This window comes from Zootoca vivipara, chromosome 11 (genome assembly GCF_963506605.1).
Source record: "Zootoca vivipara chromosome 11, rZooViv1.1, whole genome shotgun sequence".
NCBI lineage: Eukaryota > Metazoa > Chordata > Lepidosauria > Squamata > Lacertidae > Zootoca > Zootoca vivipara.
In genome coordinates, this window is record NC_083286.1 from 3,988,629 (window position 1) to 4,003,129 (window position 14,501).

The following is a 14,501-nucleotide window of genomic DNA, read 5'->3' on the forward strand; positions in this document are numbered from 1 at the left end:
CGAGATGGAACAATCCCCCCTCTCCTGTCCCCACATGCTGTTCTGGGAGTTTCCTTGACCCCCACAGAGGGGAGAAGAGGAGAGGGGGGAAACTCCACTGCACAAGTGGAAGTCCTTGTGTGGGCTTTTTCAAGCAGGGCTCATTAGTTGATTCCCACCCATTTATTTCCAACCCCTGGTGGCTGCTAGGGAGCAAACTGCTATTCACCAGTAGCAGAAATTTTGTATGCTGCCACTAGCTGGGTTGTCATATTTTGAAGAGCAAAAAAGAGGACACATTTGCCAACTTACTAAATTGCAGGGGTTTGGACTACTGGATGACCCTCGGAACCCTTTCCAACTCTACAAGTCAATGAAGAAACACTGGCGCTTGCAACCCCCCTCCTGTGCAACTTTCCTTCGAAGTAAGTTCCGCTATGTCCCATGGGGCTTCTGCTCCTGCTTACCTCCAGGTAGGCGGTGGCAGCAAGGGGTCAGGAGCTGCCAAACCACCTGGTGGTCGAGCAGCTCCTGCTCCTTGGGTCTGAGCGAGGTGGGCTCCGAGCTGCCGTCGCAGCCATCGAAGAAGGACAAGGCAGAGGAAGATGAGCGGCATCTTTGCAGCGTGACAGCCTGGCTGGGGCAGCAGCCTCTAGCAGCTCCCCACTGTGGAGGCTGCCCCAACAGAGAGGGCCCGCTGCGCCAGGGCCTGCATGCCACCGGATTGCCAGTGAGGAGCCCTGGCAGGTGCTGCGTGCAAAATTGGGGAGGCAAAAGGCCAAACAAAAAAAAAAAACCCAGACATTTGCCTAATGTAAAAAATCCGCTTGGGTGGCCATTTTAGCCCTGAAAAAGAGGGTGTGTCTGGGAAAAACCATACCTATGGCGACCCTGGCCTACACTAGCCCACATTGGTAGGTCAACTCTTGCCAGACATAGAGCCAATTAAGAGGGGCGGGGGAAGCATAACGGGGAACATGAAACACACATTTAATAATAAAATACTAGTTCCTGTCTACATTACGCCTTCTATTAGCTGGGAAGAAAGTGGCTTCAATTCATAGGGCACAGTGACAAACTTGAACAGACAAAAATAATGTATTTCCTTGGATTTGAGAAATACTGTACTGATTTGCTTCCAGAAAACCTAAGTGGAGGTCAGAATATGTCCGGTCCATATTGAGCATTCACTCTGATTTGTTTATGGGGTAGTTATAAGACAGCATTGATCCTGATTTACTTGCAGGACGTTTACTCATTTTTACAAATGGATTTGCTGTGTTAGGCTGACAGAGTGCTTTAATCCATTTTAATTACACAATCTTTCTGGTATATGCTTGAAATAATGTCCGCAAAATCACAACAGTCAGGAGGCACTATTTGATTGCAGACACATTATGAATTCCCAGTTACTAGCTGAATTAAGAGCACAGAAATCCTGGCTGAAAAAAAATCTCATTCTTAAAAAAAAAGGTCTAGTAATAATTGTCATGAAATGTACAGTTATTATGTGCAAAGAATCACTAACTATATGGTTAAATTGTAACTGGCACAAAACCTCACACACATACCGTTTTTTTTTTAAAGGGGAAATAATATGCAAGTTAACCCCCTACCCTCTCCCCCCTCTCTCCTCCCCCCCTCTTCCCCTTCAACCCCTAGACTAGATAAAACATGGTCTTACATTGAACAGAACTAAGAGACATTGCACATTCTTTTGTAATTCAAGAAAATCTTTAATATTTTTTTAAAAGTAAAAGTAACTGATTATGGCAAATTTGGACACTGGAAGAAATCAAAACTTGTTTATAAGAAGTGACAAAGGGAGTGGGAGCCATTCCATGGTTCAATATCCAGACTTGGCGACTGCCTGCCTGGAAACCAAACTTGCACTCATTTGACTTTGTACAGCGTCCACCAGAGAGGGAACTAATGACTTTAGCAGCTGGTGTTCAAGGCAGAGCACCTCAAGAAATGTAAATCAAGAGGTGGGATGGCTAGATCAATCGGTGAGAGAAAATAACAGTTTGACTGCAAAGGAACTTCTCCTTGAAGTTAGGATCTACATCCCACCCCCAGTTCCGGAAACCTAGTCAAGGCCTGATTGTTCCTGGTGCCACCCACTATGTTTTCCTTCATGAGTGCTCTGTGAAACTCATTTGAGTGAGCTGGGATCACATGCCGGCAGCTGTTGTTGAAGGCTGAGGGTTGGGGCGAAGTTATTGGTTTACATGTGTTTTGCCATCACACTAGATGTTGCTGTTGGGAAAGGGGGAGGGGAATCCTCCTCAACGAAGGAACTCAACTGACATGTCTAACATGCAAGCATCGGTGAAGCAGATAATAAGGAAACCAGGCAAAAGCTGGTAATAATATGGGATCAATACTCAAGAATTGTATTTCAGAAAAACAGTTCAAACTATCACCCGTCAACAAATGCTTTCCACTTTCACCTCGTTTTAATGTTGGCCGATACCTTCTCATCTAAAAAGTTTAGATGAGTTTAACGTTGCAATGGCTTGTCCATATTGGCAAACTTACTATGTAAGAATGGCAATATGTGCAGATGTATTTCTCATTTCCTCAGTGATTGTTACCTGAAGATCTCAACATCCTTTGAACTGTAGGCTGCATTATTTCCCTTTGTAAGTGTAATATTCTATTTAGAAAAGAAAAGAAACAGATGGTGCCCTCAATCATGTTACAGAGAAGAACAAGGAATTCAAAGGGGTTCTGCGCACGGAGGAGGGAATGACAGTCACAGCAGCAGCTCCCTTGACCTTCACTTGCCTGAAATGGTTGCATAGAGGGAGGGGTGTCTCATGTTTGCGTGCCGAGGCCCCCCAGAAAATTCCCCCCAATAACTCAGACAGACACATTATTTTACTTTTTGTTTTTTGGCATAATTTTGGCCACAACTTTATTCAAAATTACAAATTAATTTGAGTGTTGGCCTTAGGCTTTAGTTAATCTTCTGCCCCACGGTGGGACAGGACCAGCTCTGACTTCCTACGGTAGGAAAGTCAAGTAAACACCCCATGGTGGAGGAGATAGCTGAGACCAGGCAATCTCCCCCCACCAGAAATGTTCCCCAAGGCTCGTGCTCTGTATTGGCCCCAGCCCCGCACCATTGCGGGGGTGTAAGGACTAGAGCCCCGGAGCCCCAGGATTCCTTTAACGGAATACTTCTATAAGAGCAACACTGAGGGGCATGCACCTCCATGCGATGCCCCTCCCAAACTCATCAACCAAAGCCTAACCTGCCAACCTAACAAGTTGTGACTATTGCTAAGCAGTAGGCGAAAAACCAAATGGCAACAGCCAATCAGCCACATGGAAAAAATTCCTACTGGCCCCTGAATACAGGCGGCGCCATAGCAAGGTCACTCTAAACCAGCAAATAAAAGGAGGTGGGCGGGAGGGAGATGCAAAATCACTAGCCAGGATGAGCTGAACTCGGAAACGCTGAGTACTTAAGCACTCGCCCTGTCAATCAAGAAATGGATACATGCAACTTAGCCCAGCAACACTCAGCTCTCCAATCACCTTCTTCCTTTTATTTTAGACGCACCCCTTAACACACACACACAGGCTTTTCTGCTAGGTTCCGGCCGCAACACTCATTATTCCCTATGGGGTTAACGAGCTTTGTAAGTATGGCGCCTCCATGCTTACATCTACAGTTTTTGTTCCAATATGAACATTCTGTATACGGAGAGGGAGGAGTGTGCTTCTGCCCTGTGAAACACCCTCCCATCAGATGTCAAGGAAATAAACAACTATCTGACTTTTAGAAGACATCTGAAGGCAGCCCTGTTTAGGGAAGTTTTAAATGTTTGATGTTTTATTCTGTTATTAATCTGTTGGGAGCCACCCAGAGTGGCTGGGGAAACCCAGCTAGATGGGCAGCGTATAAAAAAAGTTGCTCTGGAAGGCTGGGGAACCCTCTGAAACAGCGTGAGCAGTGATGCTGCAGTGGGAAGACGGAATTGGCAAAAGTTGCTACCCAGTCCTTTCTCCAGCAGGGAGCATCCTTTGGATCCCAGGTCCTTCCATAAGCAAGAGGAACCCTTCTGTTTGTGGTCCTCCAGGCTTGGATCCAAACCAAGAAGTCTATCAGATAAAGTCATTGAATGAGTAGGCAATGATCTCCTATTATATTATCCTCAACACATTGCAAAAACCATTGCCTCTTTCCGTTCCAAGTCAGATCCCCCACAAAACCTAATTATAGTTGCTGAAACAGTAATCCTGCTCTGTCAATCTTTACAAGCTCTTTACAATCAACTTTCAGATCATTGTCATGCTAATCTTAATTGAAGTAAGAAATGATTAGAAATGGGAGGTAACTGAAGAGGTTTTTTGATATTAAAATATAAAAAGTGGCAAAGTGGCAAACAGAATAAAATGAGCAACACAGGGAAGCGAGAAAGGATATTTTTGTGGGGGGCAGACTATTCAGCAGGGGAGGGAAGCATGCAGATAAAGGAAAGAGCTGCAAATAAAACCCAAAAGGGATTAGCAGAAAGGAATTTTGTACAGAATGGGGGAAAGAACATTCAGAATAAAGATAAGCAAGGCTGAGATAAAAGGCAAGAGGTAAAATATTATTACCATCATGATCGTTGTAATATTTATAAGTCTTTATTAAAAATAATTATTAAAACTTCAAAAGCAAGTGTAGCGCTCTGTTGCAGACACTGAAAAAAACAGTTAATGTCCCCAGAGCAGTTGGGAAGCTGAACCTCCCCTTGCTGTAAACTAATACTACTTCACAAAAGCTATTAAAAATAGCACTTTTAAAAACAAGACACAACTCATATGTTGTAGCCTTGATAATAATAATAATAATAATAATAATAATAATAATAATAATAAATTTTTACTTATACCCCGCCCTCCCCAGTCAAAAACCAGGCTCAGGGCGGCTGACACCAACAGAATTACAATAAAACATAAAAACAATTAATTAAAATACAGATTAAAATACCGTATTAAAATTTAAAATGCAGCCTCAATTCAAGTATTCCATAAATCCAAGCCACGAGGGAGGAAAAACACAGGGGTCAAGCTGAGTCTAACCCAAAGGCCAGGCCATAGCTGCCAAGTTATCCCTTTTTTACAGGGATTTTCCCTTATGCTGAATAGGCTTCCTCGCGAGAAAAGGGAAAACTTGGCAGCTATGGGCCAGGCGGAACAGCTCTGTCTTGCAGGCCCTGCGGAAAGATGATGCTTATTTTATGTGACAGTTAAATAGCAACTTCCTTAGCATATTTGCCTTCTGTAAAGGAGCAGCACTTCTTTTTCAAGTGCTTCATGTTAAATATTTGCTGAAATTTACAGCACAACCCTATGCATGTCTACCCAGAAGTAAGGGCTTGTCCATACTTCTGTTTGTGTCATGCCTAGAAAGCACGGATGGGTCTGAGCAGTTTTCCCCTCGCCCCACTCCTCTCCACAGGAAAACCTGCTCTATAGTGATCCATCAGAACAAATGTCAATCCGGGAGAAACCCCAACAGCCATTTGCTCTGACTGAGTGCTAAATAATGGTTTTGCCCAGGGGAAAGCAGCGGGACAAGAGGGAGTGTGTCTCATTTTGTTCAGTGGGGCTTATTCCCATAAATGTTTGCGCAAGATTGCGGTTTGATGGTGCAATCCAAGGCCAGGATCCTCTGGGATGAGAAGAGTTTTGATTTGGCAGAACTCGGGCTGAGCTGGTGCTCTGTTGGCTTAAGGGCCTCATCCGGGTTCAATCAGCAGAACCTAAGCTGGCGCATTACCCACCAGAGGTCACTAAAAGGGGGCATTTCAGGGGTGGAATGGGAGCAGGGCAAGGGGAGATGCTTAATTCAAACCCCTTTCAGTTTGGTCATGTGACCTAGCCACATGGCAGAAAAAGACTGGCAAAAAAGGTAGTATAAGTCAAAATCTTCCTGCGTGGAGTTTGGAATAGCTGTAGCTTACACTGGCTTTCTAAAGGGAGGGATTGCCCCTTGTTGCGACCTTTGCCCCAGGATGCGAGCGGAAGTCACACTCCGGCGGCACAGCAGCAGCGGGAGGCGCCATTAGCAGAAGCATGTTATGAGCAGTTTCCAGTTACGAACGGACTTCCGGAATGGATTAAGTACATAACACGAGGTACCACTGCACATGTTTGTGAATAATTGGGATCAGAATAGCAAGGTGTCATGGGCGTAGAAGTAGTGTCTGATGCCTGTGGGCATTTTCACTGGTGAGATGAGGCTTTCATGTATAATCTTGATAAAAAAACAATGGTCAGTTCAGGACCAAGACTTGTCTGTGGAGGTTTTTCCTTTCCTCATTTCAGAAATGGAGAACTCAACTTTTTTATTGTAAATGTAACAGAGCTAGAGAGAGGCAAAGCTTAGGAGTGAGAGAAAACCAGACTGTTCCAAGGCAAGACAAGGAGATGAATGGGGGAGAAGGAAAAGGATGACCAAGTAGCAAAGGAGTTGAGAGAACTGAGGAAGGAGACTTCCTGGAGAAAACCAGAACCATAGCCCATTGAGCAGGGGTGGAGGAAGGGGTGTGCAGTGAATGCAGGCCGCCCCAGGTGTCTTCGCTGAGGGGGGTGACATTTGGCGTGCCACCTGCCCATGACTCCCAAGCCCACCCTGAGCCGTCGGGGGAAGGGGGGAGCTGTGCCGCTTTGCCAGTGGCATTCCCCCCTCCCCCTCCCCCTTCGTTTTGACAGCTGAGGGAGGCTTGGGAGTCACGGGTGGGCGGCGCGCTGACTGTCCACCATGGGCGGCTCACTCTGCCCTGGCTGTGGGGCACACCCACCGCTCTGTACACCCAGGCGGCTACCCTGTGCCTGGGAGGGCACCCTCCATGCCCCCCCTCAGGAGTGTGCCCGCCCTGGGCAGCGCGGGCATATGCTCTGCCACTGCCATTGAGGAAACATGTTCCTGCCTTCTGCTTAAGGAGACTGTCAAATGTCAGCCCTCGACAGAAGCAGAACTGCTCACTTAGTCCTGAGCCAACAGCCTGCTTCAACAGCAGGCTCAGGTAATGCATGTACCCCAGGGATACACTGCAACATTTTGTTGAAGGGCTTTACTTGTTAAGAGTATTTCCTTTGAAGTTAGACTTCGCATAAGATTCACTTAAGATTCTTCAGCTGTGGTTCCTTATAAGATTAAAGAGTCTAGACTTGCAGAGTTTCTCACTTCAAAGGTACCAATAGACTATTTATATAAAGGAAAGATAATGTCTTAGTCAGGTATGCTCATTTTGCCATTGACTAGTATCTCAAACAACTTTTCAAATGACATTTGGTATTAACTTTGAAATACATATTATTATTTCTTCTGTCTGGATTTTTGATTGTCTTAGTTGCTCATCATAGCCTCCATAGAAACAGGCTGGAGTTTTGAATTCATATAGAGGCAGACAGACAGACAGACAGACAGACAGACAGACGCTTTCCTGGCACAGGATCGCTCTCCAATTAACCCAGTTTTATTGGATTAGGCATTGCAATTCCTGCTGGTGCAGCAACATTTTAAGATAGAAATGCTTTTGTACTCACTTTTAAGACAAGGGAATTCTCAGGCATTACTTTGGTTAGAAGGTTAAAGAGACCAATGGCCAGCATGAAAGGTTTATCAGTACAGACAAGCACATATTTGACTCTCCCGAGAATGTTGTGGCATTTACTTTTGGAAAGATTCTCTCTGTGTTTGTAAGTTTCTTCCTCGGGATAGAAAGAATGTGTAGGTCATTGTTCCAGGACAAGTATATTCACCAAGAAACTGTCAGGTAGATAGCGTGTTGCGTTGCAATGCATGCAATTGCTCCAAATAAAACAATGCGCTGAACAACCATAAAGCTATGACGCATCTCTCTGTCATAAACCCACTACTGGAAACTGACAGACCAAAATGCTAGAGCTTCACACAAGAATTTTATCAGACATACTGAAAGTTCTTTGGAAATGAAAATAGACAGCGTGAGGTATTAATTATCGCATGAGTACAGCCTAAAAAATATCAAAACTAACAACCAGCAATATTAAACTAGTTTGTAGTCTCTGGAATGTTCAGATGAACACTGTTAAGATGAGTCAGTAAGTATTCCAAATGTTGTCAATTTGCCTGTTGAAGAAGGCTCTTCTGAAAATGTTCTGTTATGGCATTATGAAATATTTTGTGCAGATGATGGGCGGGGGGGGGGGGGGAATGACACTTTGTTCTTGGGGTAGGGAGGCAGATCTGGAACCAGGTGGATATAGAATGAAAATACTTTGTAGGTCTTTTCTAATAAAGCTGTCTACTGAGATTTTACTTTTTGGCTGTGACCAAACAAGCCCCAAATATGTATGTTAGAGGGATGGTTCTGGTCTGAGAAAGCTAAATGAGGCCTCAGGTGTTCACTTACCGTACTGAGGGCTGCAGTTAAATGTCGATCTGCGTGGAAATGCACAAACCCACGGGTAAAGTGTCTGGCATGCATACACATTTTCAAATTTACTTTGCATCAAGTCTGCTGAAGGAAAAATACCTACTTTGAGTGCACAAGGCTGCAACTTTCAACACTGAAAACACTAATCCTTCAGAGATATGGCATATTTTTGGAGAAAGTACACTCTCCACAACAGTTGCAATCCTAAGAAATAAATCCAAATGAACACAGTAGGCCTTAAGCTGGGGCAAAGATGTGTAAAATCAGGCCACATGGGTGGCCCCCCCCACCCCCAATTTATTTAAAAACATTGAGATGGGGCAATATTGTATATTTAACAATATTTGATGCCTGATTGATGCTACTATATGCTATGAATGATGCTATTATGTGCTATAAACATACATACATACATACATACATACATACATACATACATACATACATACATATAAATAAATACTGTATATAAATAGATTTGTTTGCAGTATGATGCTCCACATGAAATCACGGGCTTGTGGATCCACTCGTTTCTCTTATGTGGGGGGAGGCCCCATTAATTTCAGCAGGGTCAGAACTTGGTAATATGGCACCTGGTGAAGGCTAAAGCTAGGTAAGAGAGGTGCTGTGCTTGTGAAGAATTTATGATTTCATTGTATCTTGTACTATTTGTAGCGTTATGAACTGAAGAAGCTCTAGCGAAACCTGATCAACATCCGGAGTTCAGGTCTTCAGATCCATCTTCACTGAAGGACAGAGAGGAGGCACCTGCTCTTGACCGCTATCTCGTAGGACCTTGCTTCACAGTCCACATTGTGACATTCTTGTATGACTCTGCACGTCCAGTTGTGAACTCATTGCAACACCTTTTGCAATGCACTAGGACACTATTATTATTGGTAGAGTTGTACCATTGCAGCACCTTTGTGTTTCTGCACTGCACTAAGATATACCATCATTATTGACAGAGTTGTGCCTTCAGTAAACTGTTTGTTCATAGTTTCTCCAGGCTTTGATATGCATGTTGCACTTTAATATGGTTTATTGAGTAAATTGTCTTTGGCATTTGCTAGCCGGTTTGGTGTTATGGTCTTGGTTTTGTTACTCTAGGTGTTACTCTAACACCTGATAGTTGTTTGAGTATCCTTCCCAAAGGAAGCACTTACTAGGCTTTGGGAAGGTGGGAAGGTGCCCCCTCAGCTCGGCACCCTGTGGGGGGGAACCAGTCACGCTACCCTAAACCTGCCTCCTCAGTGGCATGAATGATTCAGCTTGTTTCCTCAGAATGACTATGGAAACATCTGTGAATGCATAAGTTCCGAGTGTGCTTTGGAGTTCCCTAACTGGATCATACATACCCGCATCAAAGTGAAAGTCGTTCTAGTTTTGCTTTGTCAGCGTACAGGGGCTTAAATCTTCCCTTTATAATGCAAAATCTTAATTTCTGATGAGACCTAGGGAATTTAGGCTTAAATTTAGGTTATAAAAGCACTTCACACAGCTGACTTTGTGCAAAAAAAGGGGAGACTTGTAGTTTAACTATTCTTTTAAAAAACAACCCTTCTCAGTGGTGCACATGCTTTGCGATGTCAGCATAGATGCATCCACAGACCACTAGCTCTTTTCAAGAAGCCTCTTTGAAATGGGGAAGTGCGTGTATGAGGCCAAATGCAGTGCTTGAAAGATCATGCTCTCATTTCATTCACTCTTGAGGCTGGAAAAAACCAATTGGACCATACAAAATCATAAAACTGGTTTTCATCTGTTAAAAATTGAGGAGCAAAATGTTTGCACTCTCTCTGTTATCTACAGCAACTATCAACCACAACACCACACCTGGCCTTCTTTGCATTTAAGCTGTTGCTTTTAGAAAGCAACAAATATTGTATTATTGGCTCATTTTGCTGTTATTGGCAGTGCTTTTTTTCTTTAAAAAAAATGTTTACGGGTACTCTCATTTTGACTATAGTTCAAATCAGGAAAAATAAATACAGTAAATGGACAAAAGTACAAAGATTCACAAAATGTTTAGGGGTATGTGTCCCCCTGCATCCCCCCAGAAAAAAGCCCTGGTTATTGGTATTGTTTTATGCATAAAAAATAAGTCATACTCAGAGCAGATGCACTGGAATCAATGTTACCCAAGTTTGCTTACTTCCATTGGTTTAAATGGGTATGTCAAACATTGGCTACTTACCCGTGTTTCTCCAAAAATAAGACACCATCTTTTTCAGGGGATGTCTTATTTTTTATTAAGTATGGTACAGTTTAACCTACAAGGTTAAACTGCCTATCACTATGGCTTATTTTCGGGGTATGGCTTATTTCAGAGAAACACGGTACTTAAGTGTTCAGCCTGCTATACATATCTTGTCTACAACTTCTTTACCCATTGCTGTGACAAATAATATGATATTAATAGTGGGATGAGCTCGACAGCAAAATAAGAATATTCGTTATTTGAAGAATATCTTCCCCATAATACTACAGTGGTACCTTGGGTTACAGACGCTTCAGGTTACAGACTCCGCTAACACAGAAATAGTACCTTGTGTTAAGAACTTTGCTTCAGGATGAGAACAGAAATCGTGCGGTGGTGGCGCGGCAGCAGCGGGAGGCCCCATTGGCTAAAGTGGTGCTTCAGGTTAAGAGCAGTTTCAGGTTAAGAACGGACCTCCAGAATGAATTAAGTTCTTAACCCAAGGTACCACTGTATATAAAATAAAATCACTAAATAAATAATACTGTGAAAAGTTAAAGTCCATGTCACTGACTGAAAAATGGGGGGAAATGTCTGTAATCAATTTGAAGTTTATTACACACACACACACGGAGGGAGAGAAAGAGAGAGAGAACTTCAACATTGAATAAAACTCCTGTAAATCTCTGACTCATAATTAGCATTCCATCAAAAGCAGCAGTTATTTATATTATCAAGCAAGCTATTTTGTCAGGCATACTCAACATGTTTAGTCTTAGTCTAGTGTGTTGTAAAAAGGAAACCAGCCCAGCAGAACAAACAGACCAGGTTCGTTCCATGGAAAGAATGCAGAGAACACCAATGGAGCAGGATTAAAAGTGATCTGAGAGATGTAGACAGAATGGACCAGTTCTGTGATGTTGAGATATTATATGAAGTAGAACGAGAGGATTCATGTCACGAATCAGGTTGGCAAATGCAATCAAGTTCTTGCTGAATGAGTGCGATATTATGAATTGAACTGGCTTGAAATAAATCAAAAATATTTTGTAGGAGTTACTGCTGCTAACAATTGGCCTACGGTAGTCAAATCTTTGGATAACTGCTAACTGGAATATAAATCAATATGCGCTCAACAAGAGCCACAGAATGCAATTTTGCCTGTACGTATGTGCTTACTCTGTTCCTAGACACAACTTGCTTTGGCAGAGCCAAAAGTTTTACCAGTAAGCAACTCTGTCATTCAGTCTGTGCCATGTGCTAAAGCTGGTTCTTCCATTCTGTTGGCTTTAATCATTTGCATGGCAGCTGTCAGAGGGGTTCTGGTCTTGTTATTTGGTAAATAGTCATCCATCAACTAGTGTTTTAAAGAAAGAACAGTTCAGGAAAGGCATAAGAGGGCTTGTGGATTTCCTAACCCTCTACCTTTTCTCATATAATTCAAGCATTCCCACTTAGGTCTTGTTGGAATGTACATATGAACTGTTATGTCCCTTGACCCGGGACCAATCTGCGCCAAAAGGTTTTTGCATGTGAATCAGTATAGAAAGTGAGTGTCAGCATCTGAGAAAGCTCTTTTCAGGGGCTGGAGGGTTATTTTCAATAACAGTTAATATTCATACAGATGTAGAACACATTTCCATTCTGAAACGACTTGTAAGTGACCAATTTAGAGATGGTGGATTTGTCGGGTTGTCCAAGACATCTTGTACAACAGTTATATTTTAATATTGCCAGGCTTATCTTTTACTCCTGTCCATTATATTCATAATTCCAATTGCTGTATTCACTATACTTCCTTGATGTCGACAACAGAATATTACACCTTTGAGAGTGTCAGTCAGTCATTTCTTAATAACTACATTACTATGCAATCTGATAAACTACATGGATTACTGAATATGCATGGTCCATGCATGGTTTTCTGAATTGGCCCCATCTGATAAATCAGGTCCTCCCTAAACAAAGGGCATGTGTTGCGCTGGGACCTGGCAATCAGGCCTTGTGTTGTGGGTGGGATCATTGGAGCAACCACAACACCCTATTGGTGGTCCCTCGAACCAGGGAACAATTGCTAGTGGGACTCCAGTCAAAGCAGTTCAAGGGACCACTATATATCCTGATGCACGTTCCCTGAGCTTCCTCTTTCGGGCTCTTTGCATCGGAACAGCACTTTGCCCACTGCTGACCCAAAGGAAAACAGTGATCCTCCAGAGGAGAGCAGCCTCCAAGATGGTGAATCGTTTCAATTTCCCTTTAATTTTTTCCATTCATCCCTTAGCTTAATCTTGTTTATTTAGCCTTTTCGCTTCTTTTTTCCCTTTAGATCTATTTTTCCTTAATCCTTCCCCCTACCCTTCCCACTCCAGTATCCCTGCCAAGAAAACTCAGATATGCAGATGACACAACCTTGATGGCAGAAAGCGAGGAGGAATTAAAGAACCTTTTAATGAGGGTGAAAGAGGAGAGCGCAAATTATGGTCTGAAGCTCAACATCAAAAAAACCAAGATCATGGCCACTGGTCCCATCACCTCCTGGCAAATAGAAGGGGAAGAAATGGAGGCAGTGAGAGATTTTACCTTCTTGGGCTCCTTGATCACTGCAGATGGTGACAGCAGTCACAAAATTAAAAGACGCCTGCTTCTTGGGAGAAAAGCAATGACAAACCTAGACAGCATCTTAAAAAGCAGAGACATCACCTTGCCGACAAAGGTCCGTATAGTTAAAGCTATAGTTTTTCCCAGTAGTGATGTATGGAAGTGAGAGCTGGACCATAAAGAAGGCTGATCGCCGAAGAATTGATGCTTTTGAATTATGGTGCTGGAGGAGACTCTTGAGAGTCCCATGGACTGCAAGAAGATCAAACCTATCCATTCTTAAGGAAATCAGCCCTGAGTGCTCCCTGGAAGGACAGATCGTGAAGCTGAGGCTCCAATACTTTGGCCACCTCATGAGAAGAGAAGAATCCTTGGAAAAGACCCTGATGTTGGGAAAGATTGAGGGCACTAGGAGAAGGGGACGACAGAGGACAAGATGGTTGGACAGTGTTCTTGAAGCTACGAACATGAGTTTGACCAAACTGCGGGAGGCAGTGCAAGACAGGAGTGCCTGGCGTGCTATGGTCCATGGGGTCACGAAGAGTCGGACACGACTAAACGACTAAACAACAACCCTTCCCACACACCCCTCCTTTATTTGTGGGCCTTTTTGCCCTGGGGGCGTTGCCCCTTGCAGCCCCTTTTCAGCCCGGCATTTACATTAATTCGGCACCTTATCGGCTTTCGGATATGAGCGTGTGCCGGGCTGTGCTTTTCGCTGCAGCTACAGTGTAGAGGCTGGCTTTTCACTAGGCTCATAGCTGCTGCTAAACACGGCTTGGGTTAATTCGCTCCTTATTTTGCTGGCTTTGCTGAGAGTTCCCCTCTCGTTTAGCTGCTCCCCAGTTGCTAATTTTGCTCCTTCCATTGCTGTGCATTTGGGGAATTATTTATTCCTTCGAGGGTACTGGGCAGGCATTTTGGCGGGAGCGCCATCTTGCGGGCCCGCCCATCTTCTTCTTGGAGGCAGAGAAAAACCCAAAGATTAATTATAAATTACTGACCTGAAACTATACCACGAGGTCGCCTGTCTCTCCTGGATCCATAAGTGGGTGTTGTCACAAAATACCGGCCTGCTTGACTTGGAAGGATTTGATAATTGGTATGGATGGCATGCCTACCAAGGGTATGACAAAGTGAAGGTCCATAAAGGTTTCTTGAATCATATCATTAGGAAATCTTTATATCTGGGGCGGTCTAAATATAAGGACCTATTAGAGCCTAAAACACCCTGGTGGCTATCTCTGATAGAGGCATTCTCTGTCAAAAAAAAAACATGAAAGGAAACTGGGCAACTT